The sequence below is a fragment of the Protopterus annectens genome, chromosome 2.part1 (genome assembly GCF_019279795.1).
Source record: "Protopterus annectens isolate FY-2018-M chromosome 2.part1, PAN1.0, whole genome shotgun sequence".
Taxonomy (NCBI): domain Eukaryota; kingdom Metazoa; phylum Chordata; order Ceratodontiformes; family Protopteridae; genus Protopterus; species Protopterus annectens.
The window spans coordinates 1473087975-1473109847 of NC_056729.1; the positions used below are offsets into that span (position 1 = coordinate 1473087975).

Consider the following 21873-nt stretch of genomic DNA (forward strand, 5'->3'; position numbering starts at 1 on the left):
CCCATACACCAGTGTGATATTCAAAACAGTGCTGCCCTGCTTCCAGCTCTGTGATTCCAGGATATGTTAAACTAAACTAAATGTTAAACTAAAAATGATACATTAATAATTGCTAAAAATTCCTGAAAGCATTTCATTGTAGTATCAAAAAATAAGTCTTCAAAATTCCTTAGAAATCTTTTCTACCAAGATTCAGAAATATTTTTAATATTTTTTTAGGTTCATAGGTTCATACTAGGCTATCTGCCCTAGGGCATTTATAAGCCTAGCCAGAGTGGGTTTGGCTTTCGCCACCCATTTTAAATTAATTTTGCTATGCCTTTTGTTGAGGTTAGTATACTGTGCCTCTGTCTAACAGTGACACAAAAGTGATAGCCGGGGTAAACCTACGATCTCCCATCCACTCATCAAGATTCCTCTTGAAGAGAGTCAATGTGGGACTGTGCCTAACCTGGACTGGGATTTTATTCCAGAGTGAAGGGAGCCTCTGGGTTATGAATCTGTCCCTCCAGCATGTCCTATTTATTTCAGTGCTGAGGTTCAAGTCTCTTGAGCTCGTAGCTCGACGGGATTAGGATTTTCTGAGGAGCAGCATGTCCATTAATTCCGGGTTGGACATGGCTTTATACGTCAGGCACAGATCGCCTCTGAGCAGGCGGTATGCCACTGAGTAGAGCTGGAGTTTCTTTAACCGGGCAGCATATGGCATCTGTTTGAGCCCTTTGATCCTCTTGGTGAGGTACTTTTGGGGTCTTTCCAGTTGCTGCAGGTGTCTGGTAAGGTACATCCCAAAAGGGGCATTGTACGCAATTATGGGCCTGATGAGGGATGAGTAAAGAGGCACGATGACCTCCCCTGATCTAGATGTGAATCCCTTCATGATTAAGTGGGCTATATAAAATGTTTTTCTAACCACTTTGGCCCCGTGGTTGTCAAATGAGAGATTGCTATCAACTTGGGTCCCCAGGTCCCTAATGACTTCTTCTGTACTTAATGGATTACCACCTATGTGGTAATTTGTGGGCACTTTGTTTTTGCCAAAGGGGATGACTATACACTTTTTGGCGTTTAGCTTGAGGCCATGGCTCTGGCACCAGTTGTCTGTTTCTATGAGGCCCTTTTGAAGGATGCTTGTGTCGGCTGGAGAGTTGATTATGGCGCCCAGTTTGCAGCCATCTGCGAATTTGGTCAGCCACAGTCCTTCCGTGTTGGCCTGTACCGCCGAGAAATATATACCGAACAAGAGAGGTCCCAGGACTGAGCCTTGTGGGACGCCACTTGTAACTGGTTTGGAGTCTGACATGGCTCCAGCAATTCTAACCATGTGGGTTCTGTCCTTGAGCCAGTTTGCAACCCATCTAGTGACATAGGTGTTTATATTTAAGCTGGTGAGCTTATCTATAATGCCCGAGTGGGGTATTGTATCGAAGGCTTTTGCGAGGTCCAGGTAGGCTGTGTGGACCACCTTCCCCTCGTCAATGGCCTTGGTGACTGTTTCAAAGAAATTGACCAGGTTTAAGAGGCAGGATCTGCCCTTAACAAAGCCAAACTGGGTAGGATCCAGTGTCTGTAGGTCCCCAATATCTTTACTTATGAGGTCCATGATGATCCTTTCCATAGCTTTGCAGACCAAGCTAGTCAGGCTTATGGGGCGATAGTTTCCAGGATCCGTTGAGGCACCACCTTTGTGGAGAGGGACCACTGTTGCTGTACGCCACTCTTTGGGTACATATCCTGTAGTAAGGCTAAGATTGAACAGTAGTTTTATGTTTCGGTTTAGCTCTTATTGGAGTTAATGTAGGACGCATCCCGGGACACCATCTGGTCCCATTGATGCTGTGTTTTTTGCTTTGGAGAGGGCGGCTCTTACCTGAGCATCTGAGATGTCAGGGGCAGCACTCTGTTGGGATAGATATTTGCCCTTTTGGTGGGGAGTTTGCACTGAACCTGTCAGCTAGGATGTTGGCAATGTCTGTGGGCTTGGTGTATTTTTTGTCATTTTGGACTAATTCTGAGCATATCTGGGAATTCCCACCCAGGTTCCTAACATAACTAAAGAAAGCCTTGTGATTATCCTTAGTGTCCTGTGCAATTTTCTCTCGAAGCTGGCCTTAGACGATTTTATGAGTGCCCGTAGTTTTTTGCTAATACTGATCAGAGATGCCTTCCCTTTTTGGGATTTTGCTCTATAATGTAGTAGCTTCCTCCTTCTATTGTATAGTTTGTTTATGGCTAGGGTCCACCAGACAGGACGTCTGCCTTTGGAGGATTGGGTCTTGGTTTTATTTGGGATTGCATGATCCATGCATTCCTGAAGGTGTTCATAGAATGCGTTTATAAAGGATTCTGCGGTCTGGGCCGTATTTTCCACAGGCCCGGGGGCTTTGAAGGATTTCTCCTCGGTTTTGAGGCGTGTGAAATTTGCTTTAGAGAAGTTTTTCACTGTGGTTTTCTGGGCAGGGGCTGGGGTCGAGATGTGAATATCCAGTGAGATTAGTTTATGGTCTGATCTTACCAGTGAGGGATACACTTCTGGTCTGGAGCATAGTGTCCCCATGTTGGTGATGATCAGGTCCAGTATGTTTTCCCCTCTTGTGGGAGTGGTAACAAGTTGTTCCATAGCATTTGAGTTTATAAATTCTAGGAACCTTTGGGCTAGGGTGTTGGAGCTAGAGTAATGCTCCCAGTCTATGTTTGGGTAGTTGAAGTCGCCCAATATAATGGTGTTTGGAGAGACCTTCATATTTTCCAGTATTCTCAGGAAGGCCGAGTGGGGTTCCTGTGTTTGGGAGGGTGGTCTGTAGCAGGCTATAAACTGGAAGGCAGTTTTACCCACAGTTAGTTGCACATGGATAGTCTCTGATGCTTCGTGCTGTGCCACCAACCTGGAGGTGTGGGTATCTTTGATGAATATTGATACTCCCCTCCTTTTGTGGTTCGGTCCAAGTTTTGGGGCGAAAAGCATGGTATGAGGTATAACCTGGTAGTGCTGGGGTGCTCTCTGAGCCTTGAACCACGTTTCTGCTACTGCACAGATATCGATGTTCTCCATGCTAAGGAGAGTTTGAGTCGTGCATCTTGAGGTTTAGACTTCTGGCGTTGAGTAGCATTACTCTTAGTTTCTTATCCCTTGTGATACCTATGGAGGTGGGTTTGTCTTTTGAGCCTTGCCTAAAAAAGGCACTATGGGGGTAGCAAGAGCCTTTGCCAATATCCGAAAGCCCAGGGGTGACAGGTGCAAGCCGTCCCTAGCGAAGCATCGTGGCTTGTCGAGCATGTCATCCCAGGCTGACAGGCATTGGATCCCCTTTGAATGACACCAACACTTAAGCCAATTGTTTAAATTGATCATCTTGTCTTCATATTGTGGCATCATTCTTGGTGAGGGTAAGATGCTACTCAAGGTCAGGGTCATACCGGCCTGGGCTACATGCTCAGAGAGCTCCTCTATGTCTCTTTTCATGTAGTCCAGGGAGGTACGTCTCAGGTCATTCACACCAGCATGGACAATGACTGAGTCATATTTGTACTTGCCTTGGAGTGACCTGAGTGCTTGTGTTATGTGGCGGATCCTAGCGCCTGACAGGCAGCTCACCGTGACCTTCTCCTTGTTCAGCCTGGTGGCGGGGCGTCAGTGTGCCTGACGATAGAGTCACCTATTACAAGTGTATCAGGTGTGTTGTTTAGCCTTAAGGGCTGTGACTGTTCGCACACTGGCTTTGTGAGCTATGTGTTGCACGTGTTTTGTTTTGGGGTAGCGGTTGCTTGGGTGTCTGCTTTGGAGGTCTCTGCTGCTTAGGCAGATTTTTATTTAGAGCCTCCGAGTATGTTTTTGTGTGTTTATGTGTTTGGTTTGTTGCCGTGGTAGGTCTATGTGAGACTGGAATTGTAGTGAGTGTGGTTTCCTTCTCCTCCTGACTGGTTACGCCAGTACTGAGTTGAGAGAGCTTAGCCTCCAGTTTGGCTATATGATTGCATCTCTCACATGTGTTGGAATTTGTTGGGAGGAGGAGAGGGTTGTCTGTGTTACATGAAGCAGTTGTAACATTGCCTCAAGATTCCCAGATTCACCAGCTGGACAGGAGAGGAGATTGACAACTGACCTTTGGACATGCTAGAATAGTATTGGGAATTCCTTTATAATTGAAAAAAAGGGCCAATGGGGAACAAGGTACTCAAGGGGAGTTTGTGAGGGTGTAGTGCTTTTAATTTTTTAGAGCTGACATATAATTGCTTTAGTGAGCAAGTGCCAGGTAACTTAAATGCAATGCGTTACAGGTAACTTAAATGCAAAAATGACAAACAGTAACTTTCTTTCAAGTGAAACAAGGAAATAAGTACAGTAAGCAATGCAGATATCACTAGGGATCCACAGAAGTGCTAAAAGGCTGTGTTTTAGGTGGAATTAGCGTTTCAGGGAAATAAACAAACAACAAGCATACAAATAAAGCTAGATTCAGCAGGCCTGGATCTAGTCTATGCTACAGCAAACAATGTGTACCAATTTCAGTAAGAAACAGTTAGAATATGCAGGCACTATAAGCCTTTAACCAGAAATTCCCTGCTCAGAAGGGCAGAGTCCAGCCTCTCCTCCCACAAGAGTGCAGACCGCAATCCTTCTTAAAGTAAAATAACTGGCCTGAAGCCCAAGTGCTTAAACCAGAACTAATACACTTTTAGAATAACAGACACTGAGCTCTCAATCAGCAGTTCCCAACTTAGAAGGATGTAAGCTACCTGTCCTGCCACCACAGTGCAGGCCACAAACCTTCCTAATGTAACTGGTCTGAAGCCCAAGTGCTTAATCCAAAAGACTTAGAAATGATACCTACACTTTAATCAAGTTACTACTAGCAGTAATAAATACAACTTAATACTTTAAAGAATGCCTGGATTAGTGCTCAAGTTATACAAACAAAGCTAGATTCAGCAGGCCTGGATCTAGTCTATGCTACAGCAAACAAGGTGTACCAATTTCAGTAAGAAGCAGTTCAAATATGCAGGCACTATAAGCTTTAACCAGAAATTCCCAGCTCAGAAGGACAGAGTCCAGCCTCTCCTCCCACAAGAGTGCAGAACACGAACCTTCTTAATGTAAAATAACTGGCCTCAAGCCCAAGTGCTTAAACCAGAATTAATACACTTTTAGAATAACAGACACTGAGCCCTCAATCAGCAGTTCCCAACTTAGAAGGATGTAAGCTACCTGTTCTGCCACTACAGTGCAGACCACAAACCTTCTTAATGTAAAACTGGTCTGAAGCCCAGGTGCTTAAACTAAAAGGCTTAGAATGAGTTACACCAAGCAGTAATAAATACAATTGAGTACTTTTAAGATGACGCAAAAGCAAAATAAAGTAGGAAAAAACACAAATACAGTAAAAGCAGATACATTTTTTTTTTTTTTTTGGAAAGAGAGAAAGGAGTAGCAGAAAATAAGCTGACTGGCCTTCTCAAATGCTCTCCCTGTACTGGGTAGAATGAGGTAATGACACTAGACTGGGAGGAGGGTCCCAGATCAAATTTATACTAGGGGCGGGCAACTGCAAAGCCCAACACTATACCAACAGGGAGGGAGGGTGGGAAACAAACTGCAGAAATGTTACTCACAGCTGAAAAGCAGCAGTGAGCCTTTAAATGAAAGTTGTAAACAGCTAAAGGAGCCACTAGAAAAAAGAGTTTAACTGCAACAAGTTATCATATACAAACAACCCAACAGATGCTTAATAAGAGTGGACAATTTCCAGTTAATACCTCACACACAGTGAAACTAGCTAGAAAAAATACACAGTACACAAAGTGCTATAAACAACAAAGAAATAAAGAACAAAATAAACAAAAAACAGGATACTTAATGTTATATATTATAGCTCCGAGTTTGCGGAGTGTCCTTCCTTCGATTAGCTCACTGTAAAATGGCTGAACACCTCACAACTGAGCTTCTTAGGTAACAGAAAGTTGAAACCTGAGACAGCTTTTAAGAAAGAAATCTCAAAAGAACCAATGAGGTGCTTAGTCTAAGCTGTAGTCCAGGAGACCTCAGTCAGCCAATGACCTCAAAACAATTCTCTCTCACTGAAATGCCTGATGGCTTTGGCTAAAACAAGATGTCCCTGAATTATGTGCTCAGACACACAGCCTCCACAAACACTAGGCCCAAATACAAGCCTGAATATGGAAATGCTACAAATATCCCCACTACTTAGAACAAACTGCAGAAATGTTACTCACAGCTGAAAAGCAGCAGTGAGCCTTTAAATGAAAGTTTTAAACAGCTAAAGGAGCCACTAGAAAAAAGAGTTTAACTGCAACAAGTTATCATAAACAAACAACCCAACAGATGCTTAATAAGAGTGGACAATTTCCAGTTAATACCTCGCACACAGTGAAACTAGCTAGAAAAAATACACAGTACACAAAGTGCTATAAACAACAAAGAAATAAAGAACAAAATAAACAAAAAACAGGATACTTAATGTTATATATTATAGCTCCGAGTTTGCTGAGTGTCCTTCCTTCGATTAGCTCACTGTAAAATGTCTTTTAGAACTTCTATAGTTTTTGCTTGTCAAGAGGGAAAAGCAACTAAAAATTAAAAGTTAAAAGTATAGTATAACACTACATTTTATTGGGCTAAAAACAATACATATTATTTAAAAAAGTGTATAAAAAACCTAAATAAAAACCTACTAAACGCTTGAGAATATAAATAAGTCTATTCATCTCAAATGATAAACCTTTTAAAGAATTTTAAAGTAAAATACACTCAGAAATCTAGGCCACGGTGGTGCAGCGGTTAGCGTTGTCACTTCACAGCAAGAGGTTCTCCCATTCGATTCTCTGATGGGGTTGCCTTCTGTGTGGAGTCTGCATGTCCTCCCTGCGGTTGATTGACATTTAAAGACATGCAGGTAGGTGCGTGTGTGAATAGGTGTGCCTTCCTTGAAAGTTGGGCATTGGGCTGGCACCTTGGCACCGTAAAAATCTACTGCCAATCATAAGCAGACCAGAGTTCCACTGTGACGACCCCAAACCAGGAAAAGCCAAGAGACATTACTTTACATAGGTTCATAGGTACATTGGTAGGTACTAGGCTATCAGCCCAAGGGCCTATGTAAGCCTAGCCAACAAGGTTCCCTGGCTTACGCCACCCAAGAAAGATATTTTCCTGTGCCACTGTTGAGCATAGATTATTTCCTATTTCCCATCCACTCATCAAGATTTTTCTTGAAGAGTGCTAATGAAGAACTTTGCTTGACATAGATGGGTAGCCTGTTCCAGAGTATGGGAAGTCTCTGGGACAGGAATCTATCCCTCCAGCATGTACTGTTTATTGTGGTGACAAGGTTTAGGTCCCTAGAGCGTGTAGCTCAGAGGGATTGAGATTTCTTTAGGTGTAGCATGTCTAACAGCTCTGGGTTTGACATAGCTTTATATGTTAGGTAGAGATCACCTCGGAGTAGGCGATATGCTACGGAGTAAAGCTGGAGTTTTTTTGAGGCGGTCAGTGTAGAGCATTTGTTTGAGGCCAGTAATCCTCTTTGTGAGGTACTTCTGTGGACTTTCCAGCTACTGCAGATGTCTTGTGAGGTACATTCCAAAAGGGGTGCTCTACAATGGGTTTAATGAGTGGCAAGTAGAGGGGAACAATGACCTCTTTTTTCCTGTATGAGAACCCTTTTATGATGAGGTGTGCCACATAGAAGGACTTCCTGACTACTGTGGTGATGTGACTATCAAAGGAGAGACTATTGTCCACCTGGGTCCCAAGGTCTCTTTTCACGCATTCGGTGTTAAGAAGATTGCTGCCTATGTGGTAGTTCATGGGTACAGAGTTTTTACCAAAGGGGATGACACTGCACTTTTTGGCATTGAGCTTGAGGCCATGGCTCTGACACCAGGCATCTGTCTCAGCGAGGCCCTTCTGTAGGATGTCCACATCATTTGGGGACTTGACTATGGCTCCTAGTTTGCAGTCATCTGCGAACTTCAGTAGCCAGAGGCCTTCTGTGTTAGCCTGTACTTCAGAGAAGTAGATACCAAACAGGAGAGGTCCCAGGACTGAACCCTGTGGTACTCCACTTGTCACTGCTTTGAGGTCAAATTTGGAGTCTGCAACTTTTAAAGTGTGGGTTCCGTCAGTGAGCCAGTTGGCAACCCATCTTGTAACGTAGGGATTTATACCTAGTTTAGTGAGTTTAGCTATAATTCCAGAATGGGGAATGGTGTCGAAAGCCTTGGCGAGGTCAAGACAGGCTGTGTGAACCACCTTATCCTCATCTACGGCTTTGGTGACTGCCGCAAAGACGTCGATCAGGTTCAGGAGGCATGATCTGCCTTTCACAAACTTGAACTGGGTGGGATCCAGAATTTGGAGGTTACCAATGTCTTTGTTTATGAGTTCCATGATACGTTCCATGGCCTTGCAGACCAGGCTCGTCAGGCTAATAGGTCGATAGTTTCCGGGATCAGTGCTGGCTCCCCCTTTGTGGAGTGGAATAACTGCTGCTGTGTGCCATTCAGTGGGCACAAAGCTTGATGCGAGGCTATTATTAACATGGTGCTTAAGTGGGGAGCCAGTTTGTTCTGAAGTTCGTGTAAAACGCAGCCTGGGATGTTATCCGGTCCCATGGATGCTGTGTTTTTGGCTTTAGAGAGTGCAGCTTTTACCTGCGTAGTTGTGATTACAGGGACTCTGCATTCTTCCTGTATAGATATGGGCGCTTTAGGGGGAGAGAGGGGGCTAAAGTTAGCACTCAACCTATCTGCCAGGATGTTGGCAATATCAGTTGGTTCTGTAATTTTCTTGCCTTTGTGCTGTAACTCAGAACAGATCTGTGTGTTGCCATCGAGATTCTTGACATAGCTATAGAATGCTTTGTGGTTGTCCTTGGAATTAGTGGCAATTTTGTTTTCGTAGCTAGCTTTGGAGGATTTTATAAGGGATCTCAGCTTCTTACTGAGGCTGACCAGGGAGCTCCTCCACTCATGGGATTTTACTCTCTTTTACTACAGTTTCTTTCTTCTGTTGTACTGTTTTGTTTATGGCAAGGGACCACCAGATTGGCTTCCTTTTTTTGGAGGATAGTGTCTTGGTTCTGTTTGGGATAGCATGATCCATGCACTCGTGTAAGTGCTTATAGAGTGCATTTGTGTAAGATTCAGCAGTTGTAACTGTATTGCCTATCTGCATGGGTGTCATGATGTTCACCACTTCTGTCTTAAGAAGCATGAAGTTGGCTTTGGAGAAATGTTTTACTGTGGTTTCCTTAATGGGGGTGGGGGCGGGATGTGGATATCAAGGTTGATTAGCTTATGGTCGGATTGGACCAACGAGGAGTTGACTTCAGGTGTGGAACACCGGTCACTCATGTTGGTAATGACTAGGTCTAGGATATTGTTGCCCCTGGTGGGGGTGTGGATAAGTTGATCCAGGGCACTGGAGTTTATGAATTCCAGAAAGCGTTGAGCTAAGGAGTTGGTACACACGTAATTTTCCCAGTTAATTGTGGGGTAGTTGAAGTCGCCCATTATTAGGGTGTTTGGTTGAACCCTAATATTTTCCAGTACATCAAGAAAAGAGGAGTGGGAATAATAGGGCATGGTGGGGGATCTGTAGCAAGCTACAATTTGGATTGCAGTTTTGCCCCGAGTTAGTTGCACTTGGATAACCTCGGATGCATTATGCTGAACAACTAGCCTGCAGGTGTGGATATCCTTAATGAATATGGAAACATCTCTGCCTTTGGTGTTTCTGTCCAGGTTACATGGCCGAAAAGTGTGGTATGAGTTATAGCCTGATAGTGCAGGGGTGCTCTCTGGAGCCTTGAACCAGGTCTCAGTCACTACACAGATATCGATGTTCTCCATTTTAAGAAGTGCCTCGAGTAAGTGCATTTTGAGATTTAGACTTCTAGCATTGAGTAGCATTACCCTCAGTTTTGCTTGCCTGTTCCTGTTATGGTGGTGAATTTGTTATTTGAACCTTGCCTAAAAAAAGCACTATAAGGGTAGCAAAAGCCTTAGCCAGTATCCGAAATCCCAGGGGCGACAGGTGCAGGCCATCTGTGGCAAAGCATCGTGGTCTGTCGACTATGTCATCCCAAGCAGACAAATACTGGATCCCCTTAGAATGCCACCAGAAGCTTAGCCAATTGTTGAAGTCAATCATTTTGTCCTTGTACTGTGGTATCATTTTGGGCTATGGCAGAATGCTACTCAGGGCTAGGGTCATACCTGCCTGGGCTACAAGATTGGAGAGCTCTTTTATGTCTCTTTTCATGTAGTCCAGGGAGGTACGTCTCAGGTCATTCACACCAACATGGACAATGACAGAATCATATTTGTACTTGTTGTGGAGTGACCTGAGTGTGTGGGTTATGTGGCGGATCCTGGCACCCGACAGGAAGCTGACAGTAACCTTACCTTGTTTAGCCTGGTGAGTGGGACATCAGTGTGCCTGACTATAGAGTCACCTATGACTAGTGTGTTGGAAATCAACTCAGAAATCTATAAAAAAGTATATGAAAAATCTAGTGGAAAAACAATTGCTCATGCTCACAGCAGTGATGTTTGCTCAGGTTTGCAAACCCTAGAAAAAAAATGTGTAAAAGACCCCATTTAAAATTTATGAATGTTATAATATCGGAGCCAGTTCTTATAATACTGGTGGGTGGCATAATGGTTAAGGTTTTTACATTACAGCCATAAAGTGCAGGGTTTGATTCTCAAATGGCTAGGCTTAAAATGGCTCTAAAAGAGCAGTTAGCCTAGTATTGATCTATGAACCTCTATAAATATGTACTACTATATCTGCCAATAATACTCAATATATGTCTAGTTAAGCGCAGACAGTGTGGATTAAAAAGTTACAACCTAAAAAGGCTAAACTGTGAAGAAAATCATGCATGCTATACAGAATCTAGCTCTGCTGTTTGTTATTTTTTTTTAACATTAGTCTACCATTTCCCATAACTTCATGCTGTGACTGATCAGTTTAATCCCTCTGTAGTTACTACAGCTCTGCACATCACCCTTATTCTTAAAAATCGGTACCAAAACACGTTTTCTTCATTCCTCAGGCATCCTCTCACTTTCCAAGATTTCATTAAACAATCTACTTAAAAATGCCACTGCCATTTCACCTAAACACCTCCATGCTACAGGTATGTCAACTGGACCAACAGCCTTTCCGTTCTTCATCCTCTTCATAGCTATCCTTACTTCCTCCTTGCTAATCCACTGCACGTCATGATTCACTATCCGCACATCATCCAACCTTCTCTCCCTCTCATTCTCTTCATTCATCAACCCCTCAAAGTACTCTTTCCATCTGCTCAACACACTCTCCTCGCTTGTGAATATGTTTCCCTCATTATCCTTTATCACCCTTACCTGCTGCACATCTTTACTAGCTCGGTCCCTCTGTCTAGCCAATCATTTTCTCCCTCCTTAGTGTCCAACCTTTTATACAAATATTTCATATGCCTTATCCTTAGCATTCACCACCTCTCTCTTTGCCATGCACCTCATCTCCTTATATTCTTGTCTACTTTCTTCATCTCCTTGACAATCCCACTTCTCCGCCAACCTCTTTCTCTGTATACTCTACTGTACGTTTTCATTACACTACCAGGTCTCCTTGTCCTCCTTCCTCTTTCCAGATGTCACACCAAGCACCCTTCTAGCCATCTCTCTTACTAGCCCTGCTGTAGATACCCAGCTATTCGGTAACTCGTCACTGCCACCCAGTGCCTGTCTTAACACTTCCCTGAACATCACCTCACAATTACCCTTTTTCAATTTCCACCATTTGATCCTTGGTGCTGCCCTCACACTCATCCTCCTCTTCTTGATCACCAATGTTATCCTACAAACCACCATCCTATGCTGCCTAACTACACTTTCCCCTGCCACCACTTTACAGTCTCCAATCTCCTTCAGACTGGCCCTTTTACATAAGATATAATCCACCTGTGTGCATCTTCCTCCACTCTTGTATGTCACCCTATGCTCCTCAGTCTTTTTAAATACGTATTCATCACAGCCATGTCCATCCTTTTCGCAAAATCCACTACCATCTGACCTTCTGCATTCCTTTGCTTAACACCATACCTACCCATCACTTCCTCATCCCCTCTGTTCCCTTCACCAGCATGCCCACTGAAATCTGCTCCAATCCCCAGTCTGTTGCCCTTGGGTACAGTCATCACCACTTCATCCAACTCACCCCAAAATTTTTCTTTCTCATCCATCGCACACCCAACTTGTTATGGGAAAGAGTAGTGGAAGCTAGGTTAAGAAGGGAGGTGATGATTAGTGATCAGCAGTATGGTTTCACCAGGAAAGAGCACTACAGATGCGATGTTTGCTCTGAGTGTTGATGGAGAAGTACAGAGAAGGTCAGGAGGAGTTGCATTGTGTATTTGTGGATTTAGAGAAAGCATATGACATGGTGCCTAGAGAGGAGTTGTGGTATTGTATGAGGAAGTCGGGAGTGTCAGAGAAGTATGTAAGAGTGGTACAGGATATGTACGAGGGTAGTGTGACAGCAGTGAGGTCTGCGGTGGGAGTGATGGATGCGTTTAAGGTGGAGGTGGGATTACATCAAGGAACAGCTCTGAGCCCTTTCTTATTTGCAAAGGTGATGGACAGGTTGACAGACGAGATCAGACAGGAGTCCCCGTGGACTATGATTTTTGCAGATGACATTGTGATCTGTAGTGAGAGTAGGTAACAGGTGAAGGAGACCCTGGAGAGGTGGAAATGTGCTCTAGAGAGAAGAGGAATGGAGGTCAGCAGGGCTACGATAGAATATATTTGTGTGAATGAGAGGGAGGATAGAGGAATGGTGAGGATGCAGGGAGTAGAGGTGGGGAAGGTGGATGAGTTTAAGTACTTGGGATCAACAGTTCAGAGTAATGGTGAATGTGGAAAAGAGGTAAAGAAGAGAGTACAGGCAGGATGCAGTGGGTGGAGAAGAGTGTCAGGAGTGATTTGTGACAGACTAGTACCAGTAAGAGTGAAAGGGAAGGTCTACAAGAGGGCAGTGAGACCAGCTATGTTATATGGGTTGGAGACAGTGGCACTGACAAAAAGGCAGGAGTCACAGCTTGATGTGGCAGAGTTGAAGATGTTAAGATTTGCACTAGGTGGGACGAGGATGGACAGGATTAGGAATAAGTATATTAGAGGGTCAGCCCAGGCTGGAAGGTTTGGAGACAAAGCCAGAGAGGCAAGATTACGATGGTTTGGACATGTGCTGAGGAGGGATGCAGAGTATATTGGGAAAAAGATGCTAAGGATGAAGCTGCCAGGTAACAGGAAAAGAGGGAGGCCTAAGATAAGGTTTATGGATGTGGTGAGAGAGGACATGCAGGTGGTTGATGTGACAGAGCAAGATGCAGAGGACAGGAAGAAATGGAAACAGTTGATCTGCTGTGGCGACCCCTAATGGGAGCAGCCGAAAGAAGAAGAAGAAGTCTACCATTTAAAATATTCAGAAGTTAATCTATCTCAGTCAGCTAAAATAAGTAGCATTCCACCCCTCAATATTATGAATGCAGCTATTAAAGCGGTCTGTGTTTGCACTAAAAAGTTATAAACAAAAATTAATAAAATGTCACGACATCTGTAGAATATGCGCATACTGCTCCAATGCAGTTCTATGGTAGTCAAAAGTCCTAGTTATCAAAAACAAGAAAGTGTCTTATAATGTGTCCTGATTTTAATAACAGTACAAAATGAAGATATAATTAGAATAAACATTTAAATATTTAAAAATTATTATAAACAGATAAATATTTGTTTAGCAATACATTTGCTAAACCAAAATTAATAATTTAAAATCCACTACTATATTACATTTTAAAATCACATTTACAAAGGTAATAATTAATAAATCTGTTGATAACTGCATATAAATAAATGCAAATAAATAAATAAAGTTCACACCTTCAGTCTTGTAAACAATGGTACAGCTCTCTTAGCTCTAGTACACTTTTCAGTGAGCAATAACAGTTTAGTCCTGGCCTTCTAAAAGAGATCAACTTTAGTTGCCATACAAGTTCTTATTTTTGTAAAATATTTGGGATGGCTCAGTGAGGTCTACATGACCAAGTATTTGAAATTTAAACCCAGAGTGCCTTCTGTGGAGTTGAAGGTGTCTGGACAGGGCATTGTTTCTACATTTAGACCGGATCTCAGATAGATGACCTGAAATCCTTTGTTTCAATTTATTAATCGTCTTTCCCACATAAAATGCATTGCATCCATTGCAACTAGCCCTGTAAACAACTTGTGTAGAGTTGCAGCCTCTGCCTGCATTACAGTTTCTTTAAATGTGGGCAGTAAAATGAATCTTCCTTTTGAATGTAGGGACAAAATGAACAGTTTCACATTTTTTCATGTTCCTTTCCTGTGGTTTAGGTTTTCTGTCTACAAGGCTCCTAATATTTCTAGACTTCCTATATGCAAAAGTCAGGGCTTCACCCAAAATGTCTACAAAATAAGGGCTTTCTGTTATTATGGCCCAGTTCTTCTTGATAATATTCTTGATACAATGAAAATCCATAGTAAAATGTCAGTATGCAGCTGTTTTTTGATTTATTGCCCACAAATTTCTTAAAATTGTTCCAATGGGTGAGTTTAGTGTGGGCGCAATGGCATTTTTAAGTTCGAAGACTGGTCCCAAAATCAATACTTTTAAATCAGAGTTGGTAGTTCTTATCCAGAAAAAAGTGAACTACTTTATAAGAGGGAAGCAGCTACTGGGATCTTCTTCACAACGAAGGACAAGGACTCAGGAGATTGACCTCAACACGTGTACACCTGCAACAGTACTGCAAGCTTTGAACTGGACTTTGATCGTGACACAAGAGCCGAGTCACAAAGTGAAGCCATCACTGCTCTGGTCTAAGGCTCCATCCCCTCACCAATGGTCATGAGCTTTGGGTAGTGGTCAAAAGGATACGACAAAGAAGAGATGTGGAAATAAGGTTTCTTCAATGGCTTACTGGGCTCACTCCTAGTGACACAAGGAACTCAGCAATCCCGAAGAATCCACTGCTCATCATTTTTCATATAATGTACTTTGAGTACTAAGTTAGAATACCACCAAAATCTATCCACAGGAGGGACACCATTCATTATTCACATGGTGTGGGCCACATGGTAGACTCAAGGCATTCTGGAGACAGACAGAGAATATCACTCAACGTGTCTTGAAATTACTGCAACCCTGCAGGATGAGCTGGGGAGAGTTAGTTGGGATAGAAAAGCTTGATCTGCCCTGCTCAGCTAACTACCACTGTGACTTTCACCAGGACCTGTGGTTTAGAAAAGGAAATGACGGAGTAACTAACTAAATATCAACTACAGCAACTCTAGTACTGGGTAAATTATAGTCTCCATTTATCTTTTATGCAAAAACTACTAGAACACAATTTTAAACATCAGCTCCACGGGAATAGTACAATTTAACTTTATTTCTATTATTTTATTAATTTTATTGTTAGCCACCCAGGGGTATGAAATTTGGCTCTAGATGATTGTCACTGTTTAAGTGACACCTTGACCCCATGTTCAAAAATGGGAAAAGGGATTGTGGGTGGATGGATGGATGGACTGACTGAAAATGGATTACCAGGAAAGCCCGACAGGGTAGTTGCCCATTTTCAGTGGAGGTCCGGGGGAAAAAGTCCAGTTTCTTTTATTCTGCAGAAGAACATTATTGTGAAAACCAATCTGCAATTGCACTTACAAGTTTAACTGCATGTGATATATTGAAGTTTTCTTTTTATAAGCAAGGATGGCTTAAGTGTGACAAATTTACTCTGATAAAGTGTACAAGCAAAAAAGGTTTACTATTATTTTCCTTACACTGACAATTCCTTTAGGCATTTACTTTCCAAATTTTGTTTTAATGGCTTGAGCTTTTCTTTTTAGGTAGTTACTACACATGCAGTCCAGCAGACCATTAAGGAGCCTAGCCCAAATTCCCAAAGCATTGTCTCGTTAAGGAACTTGTGCAAATTTATGCAGTAAGGAAATGAAGGCTCACGGAAATCAAACCTGGACCACTTAACAGCTCATTGCCTTAATCCTCTGCACTGTTAGTTTCAAGCCTTGATTTACCTATGGCCACTATGGTTTACAAAATGAAGATGACACACAATCATCATTTTCAGCCCTGGTAAATTTGTGATATATGATCTGAGCAAATCAAGACCTGTAGTGCTGAATGAATGCTGTAACAATGACCATAGATATGAATTCATGAACAGTAAATATATCAACAGTAATGCTGCTGTCTTACTTGGCAAATGAAAGCAAATGCAAATAAACATGACACACACTGTAACACTAAAAGAATCCATAATGCACACTAGAGTAACAAATAAGAGTTATAAATACACTGCATCTGAATCACCAGAAGCAAATCAAAAGAACTCAGACGAAAGAATTTGCAGAACAGCAAGCAGAGGAAAGAGATAGGGATCATGTTAGAAGGTAGGGAGTATAGTAGAAAAATCTGTCTATTTGTGGACAGCAAATGATAAAACAATTCTGACAAAAGAAAGACTACTGATGGTGAGAGTGAGTAGGCAGAAAATGAGTGAATATATGAAAAATACTAAAGTTAATGAAAAATATTTCAGGAAGGGAGAAAAAATAATAAAGGAGAGAATTTTAAAAGAAACGCATGAAACCTGTTAAAGTTAGAGGGAGACCTGCCAGTTCCACCTCATAAACGTTTTGGCCCTGCTTAACTCCCTGACAATGCAATCATGGCTGTGCAAATACTCACAGCCACACAGTGTCCAATGCATTAAATACTGCCCAGTGCTTTCTGGCCAGCAGTGGTAAAGTACGCGAGTCATTTTTCAGAGGGAGTTTATTCCATTGTTTGGCTAAACACTATACACCGAGTATCCTTGCATATCAATAAATGGTTTGTCTTGTACAATTGAGTCAGCTAAACAGTAAGTCACCCTTGAAGAAGTACATCAAACCACTATCCTAGACAAAGCTGGCAGTTACTGAACTATAATAACACTGGGGCCATAGTTAATTGAGCGAGCTATAAATGATAAACTAATTCCAGCCATGCTTATTTATTTTATTTATTTATGTTTTGTTGACTGGATTAGTCCCACTAAGCCTGTGGTCTATTTTCAGGGAAGAGTTAAGATTCATATTGACTAGGGGAAATCTGGCCAGAGCACTAGGAAACTTCCTCTACTCTTTTTCATACATGCCAAGGCATCTTTTACATCTACCCAAGCTGCTACCACCTCCGGCAAAATAAGAATCAGAATCACATTTATTGGGCAAGTATGTACACACAAGGAATTGGACTCCAATTTCAGTGACTCTCCAAGTATGAATTACATAAACGACATACATACCACTATTAAGAACAAGACAAACAACATACATGCAACTATCAAGAACAAGACAAAAAAGTAAATATACATATACATACAAGGTGCAAAGTGCAACTAAGTGCAAGAAATACTGAAATAAACTTTGAAAGAAACAAGTATTAACAATATGTAAACAATACTGCAGAATCCTAGGAGGCTTGGGAAAATGAATACCCCAGCCTTATAAGCTGAGTTAACCATTTATGAACTATGGAAAAAAATGTTCTTATACCTGCTTGTTTTGGTGCATATTAATCTACAACACCTGGCTGATGGTAATATTTCTAAAAGAAGGGGGCCTGGATGTGAAGGGCCGGTGATGATTTTTCTTGCCTTTTTCATGACTCTGGAAACTTAAGATCCTGTAAGGAGGGCAAACTAGCACCAATGATATTTTCGGCAGAACTGACTATTCGATGTAACCTATTTTTGTCATGATTAGATAGAGATCCAAACTACACTGTTATGAATGAGCTGAGAACTGACTCAATGACTGCTGTATAGAACTAAATCAACAGTTCCTGTGGGATGTTGAACTTACTCGGCTGTCGCAAAAAGTACATTCGCTGTTGTGTCTTTTTTATGATGGATGCTACACTAGTCTCCCACTTCGAGAAAAGAGGGCCTTGATTCAGTCTCATTCGAAGAATGGCATACTCCGGGATACAGAGCTCTCCTTATGCTGCAAAGAATGTCAGTTAATTGAAAAATGAATAGAAGCTCCTGAGGTGAAATTAGAACTCACAGTCTACTGATCTCCCAGCATTGAAGGAGAGTCTGCTTACCTGTTAAGACACAGGTACTTCACAAGGGTAAAAATAGAAAGGCATGCAGGCAATAAAGCATGAATATCTTTTATAAACCAGATAACATATATGCGTGGTGTTTGTGTGAAGTTTTTTAGTACTTGGAAAGCATACAGTAGGCAGAACAACAACAAAGCACGACCAGAAAGTATTCCACTATAGCTGGTCATAAAGATCTTAGCCCTGTACTTTATGCCAAGCCGTTGTTTGTTTTTTTATTGTAAGGAAAGGCTTCATGTGGAATTCAAGCAAGTGTGCTGTCCAGACTTTAGTGACTAACTGATTTATGAACATGTGAAAAAGGCAAAGGTACCAAACTCCAGTGCAGTTTGTTTTAAAGACATCTAGGTACAGACATGAGAAAGACAATGAAACCTGAATAGGTTAAAATCCATGCTGAAACAGTGACTCTACAACTGAAACAGCAGATGCTGAATAATTCAAGATTGCTACTTACACACTTAATTACTGTATTTGATCTTCTGATACTCCAGTCTCAAGTCTCTTAATAAGGAAATACTGAGAGGTAATATCGGATGTCTTTGATGAGTCAAACAGTATAGGACCCACAACACAGACACAGTTAAGTTCACTGCATACATTTTTGTTATGCTACGGACAGCTATGTCACTTTTATGGCCAGAAAGGAATTCACACAAAGTCAAACAACACACTGTGAGCTCTAGTACAATAGTAAACCTAGAATCATACATATTTTCAATAGCTCAGAAGCAAGACAAAGAAAGCCTACAGCTTGAAAGCCCATGATTATAGCTAAGGATCCAATCTCATGTAAAGAATTTTTTTCCTGTTGACTTGCAGAGCTTGGGAACATGCTTTTCAAACATTCAGTAGTCTATTAGAATAGTCATGAATAAGGTGATGTATAAAGCAGTCATTTTTTTAACAATGACAGAAAAACTAATGAGCACAGTTTAAGTTTCTGCATTTTTTTTGTTTTCTTTATTTATTTACTTACCTATTTATGTATTTATTTTTTTAAGTTTTAATGCTGGAGCTGGCAGATGTACTGGAAGTGGAGAGTCTGATTTTTGGTATAGTCTTTCGGATTTTCCCGGTTAGGGGTCGCCACAGCGGAATGCCGGACTGCTTATGATTGGCAGTAGATTTTTACGGTGCTGAGGCACCAGCACAACGCCCAACCTTCAACTAAGGCACACCCATTCACGCACACACCTACCTGCATGTCTTTAAGCGTCACTCGACTGCGAGGAGGACATACAGACTCCACACAGAAGGTGCTCCAGCTGAAAATCGAACCGGAGAACCTCTTGCTGTGAGGCGATAATGCTAACCGCTGCACCACTGTGTCTGATTTTTGGTATAATACTATAAAAACATGTCAAAATGATCAGTTATTTCAGCAAGTTTCAGGAGGGGAGAAGAATTCATCTGCTCTGATGTGGCAGAGCACAACACTTGCTGCAGCTATAATGAAAACTGGTTTAGATCATTTCTGTTACTTCTTTAGCAGTAAAGAAAAGAAAGTACCGTTTTGCTGTTCAGTAGAATAGCCTTAGTGTGGTTTCTCACCTTTGTAAAGAGATTAAGAGGCAGCACTTCCGTTTTTGTGGTATTGATGCTAAAATAACTTGTGTCTACACAACAACTATTCTTTAGTCTCCAATGTACCCCCTGGGGGAGGGCCTAGAAAGTACAGTTGTGTAAAATCTTACCATAACAGTAGATGTCCTTGCCTTCACTGCTGCAGTATTCCTTACGTATGGGATTCCCTGCCACGGCAGCCTGACATCTGGCCAGTGTACCAAAGCCTACTGTTGCTTTAAGATATGCCGTATGTCACCCATACATTCCTTGCTTAGCATAGGGCATAAAGGTGACATTCAGGCGTACCATCCTCAGAACTGATTGCCCCAGTAGGAACTCCAGTCCAAGGAAACCTTGACTACCAGGGGTAACCTGTACATCCAAGAAGGAAATGGATTACAGGGATGGATGAAGGGAGTGAATACTGCAGCAGTGAAGGCAAGGGCATCTACTGTTATGGTAAGATTTTACACAACTGTACTATGTCCTTACATTCACTGCTGCAGTACTCCTTACATATGGCAGAGTGCCAAAGCTCAAGAGAAACTTGGGAGGAGGAAGGAGCTGTAGAGCCCTCTAAGAAGCCATGAAGAATGGATTTACCAAAATCAGCTCTAGCTCTAGAAATGCCATCCAACTTGTACTGCTTGGTAAGTGTGTGCACAGAAGTCCGGGTAGCTGCTTCAAGAAAATAATTAGTATACAACGCCTTGAAAAAAGCACCAGAAGAAGCTACGGCTCTACAAGAATGAGCCTTTACAGAAGAAGGAAGGCTCTTGCCATGAAAAGTGTAACAAAAAGAAATAGCATTTGAAATCCAAGAAGAAATAGTTTGGATACAGCTAATCCTAAAGATGTAGGATGAAATGAAATAGACATCAGATTTTCCAATAGCCATAGTCTTATCCAAATAAAATCTGAGTTGTATATGCACGTCCAAAGTATGCAGCACCCTCTCACTGTCAGATTGCGGAGAGGGGGAAACAACGTAGCAAATGAATAGGCTGATTAAGTGACAACTCATTAACCACCTTAGGCATAAAAGAAAAATCAGTATGCAAGGACACCCTGTCCTTATGAAATATCAAAAAAGGAGGACAGGTCAAAAGGGCTTGCAATCTGGACACCCATCTGGCAGAATTAAGAGCTAGCAAAAGAACAGTCTTCCAAGAACAATGCTGCAAAGAAGCTGAAGCAGCAGGCTCAAAAGGAGCCTGTGTCAACTTCTCCAAAACAAAATAAAGATCTTAGGGAGGAAGAACAGGCTTCCTTGGAGGTCTAATATTAAGGACGCTATTAAGAAATTGTTTAACATCAAATCTAGAAGCTAAAGGAGGAGTTAATGGCAAACAGGCCGAGGTAGCTGATACGTGGGCCTTAATAGAAGAACAGGCCAAACCAGCATTCAGCAACTCGCACAAATAAGAGAGAACAAAAGGAACATCCACATTAAGTGAGTGCAGGTTACAAGAGAGACCAAATAGAAAAACTCTTCCATTTAGATAAGTAGGATTTCCTACTAGTAGGTTTCCTGGCCTCCTGCAGGACCTTCAGCACTTCCTCAGAAAAAAGGTGTCTGAGAAATCAAAATCCTATCACCCACAGTATCAGCTGAAGCATGGACAGGTGGGGCTGGATGAGGAATTCTTTGTCTTGTGTGAGAAGATCCACCCTGTGAGGTAACATGTGATGACTGCCCTTGGCTAGATTCAGAAGTAAAGGGAGTTGTTGTGGCCAAAAGGGAGTCACCAGCAAGATTTTGGGGGCATCCTGTTAAATCTTGAATAGGAATTTCGGAATGAAAGGAAGGGGAGGAAATGCATAAAGAAACATCCCCTTCCAAAAAAATGAGAAGGTGTCCACCTTCCACACCAGGGGACCTGGGACTCTGGCACAAAATAGAGGAAGTTGTCTGTTCAGAGGGGAGGCAAATAGAGCTATTTGAGGAGTACCGCACTGGTGGATAATGTCCAGGAACACATCCCTGTGAATCATCCATTCTTGGGATTGAGTTAAGGACCTGCTCAGAGTGTCTGCCACAATATTCTGACCTGAAGTGATATAAACTGCCT

General features: G+C 42.1%; 1 protein-coding gene across 1 annotated transcript in view; it reads right to left on the reverse strand.

Annotated features, from left to right (window-relative positions):
- Positions 1 to 21873, reverse strand: part of FAM114A1 (family with sequence similarity 114 member A1) — a 1202629-nt gene that overhangs the window by 958641 nt on the left and 222115 nt on the right. The gene's annotated exons all lie outside the window — the stretch shown is intronic.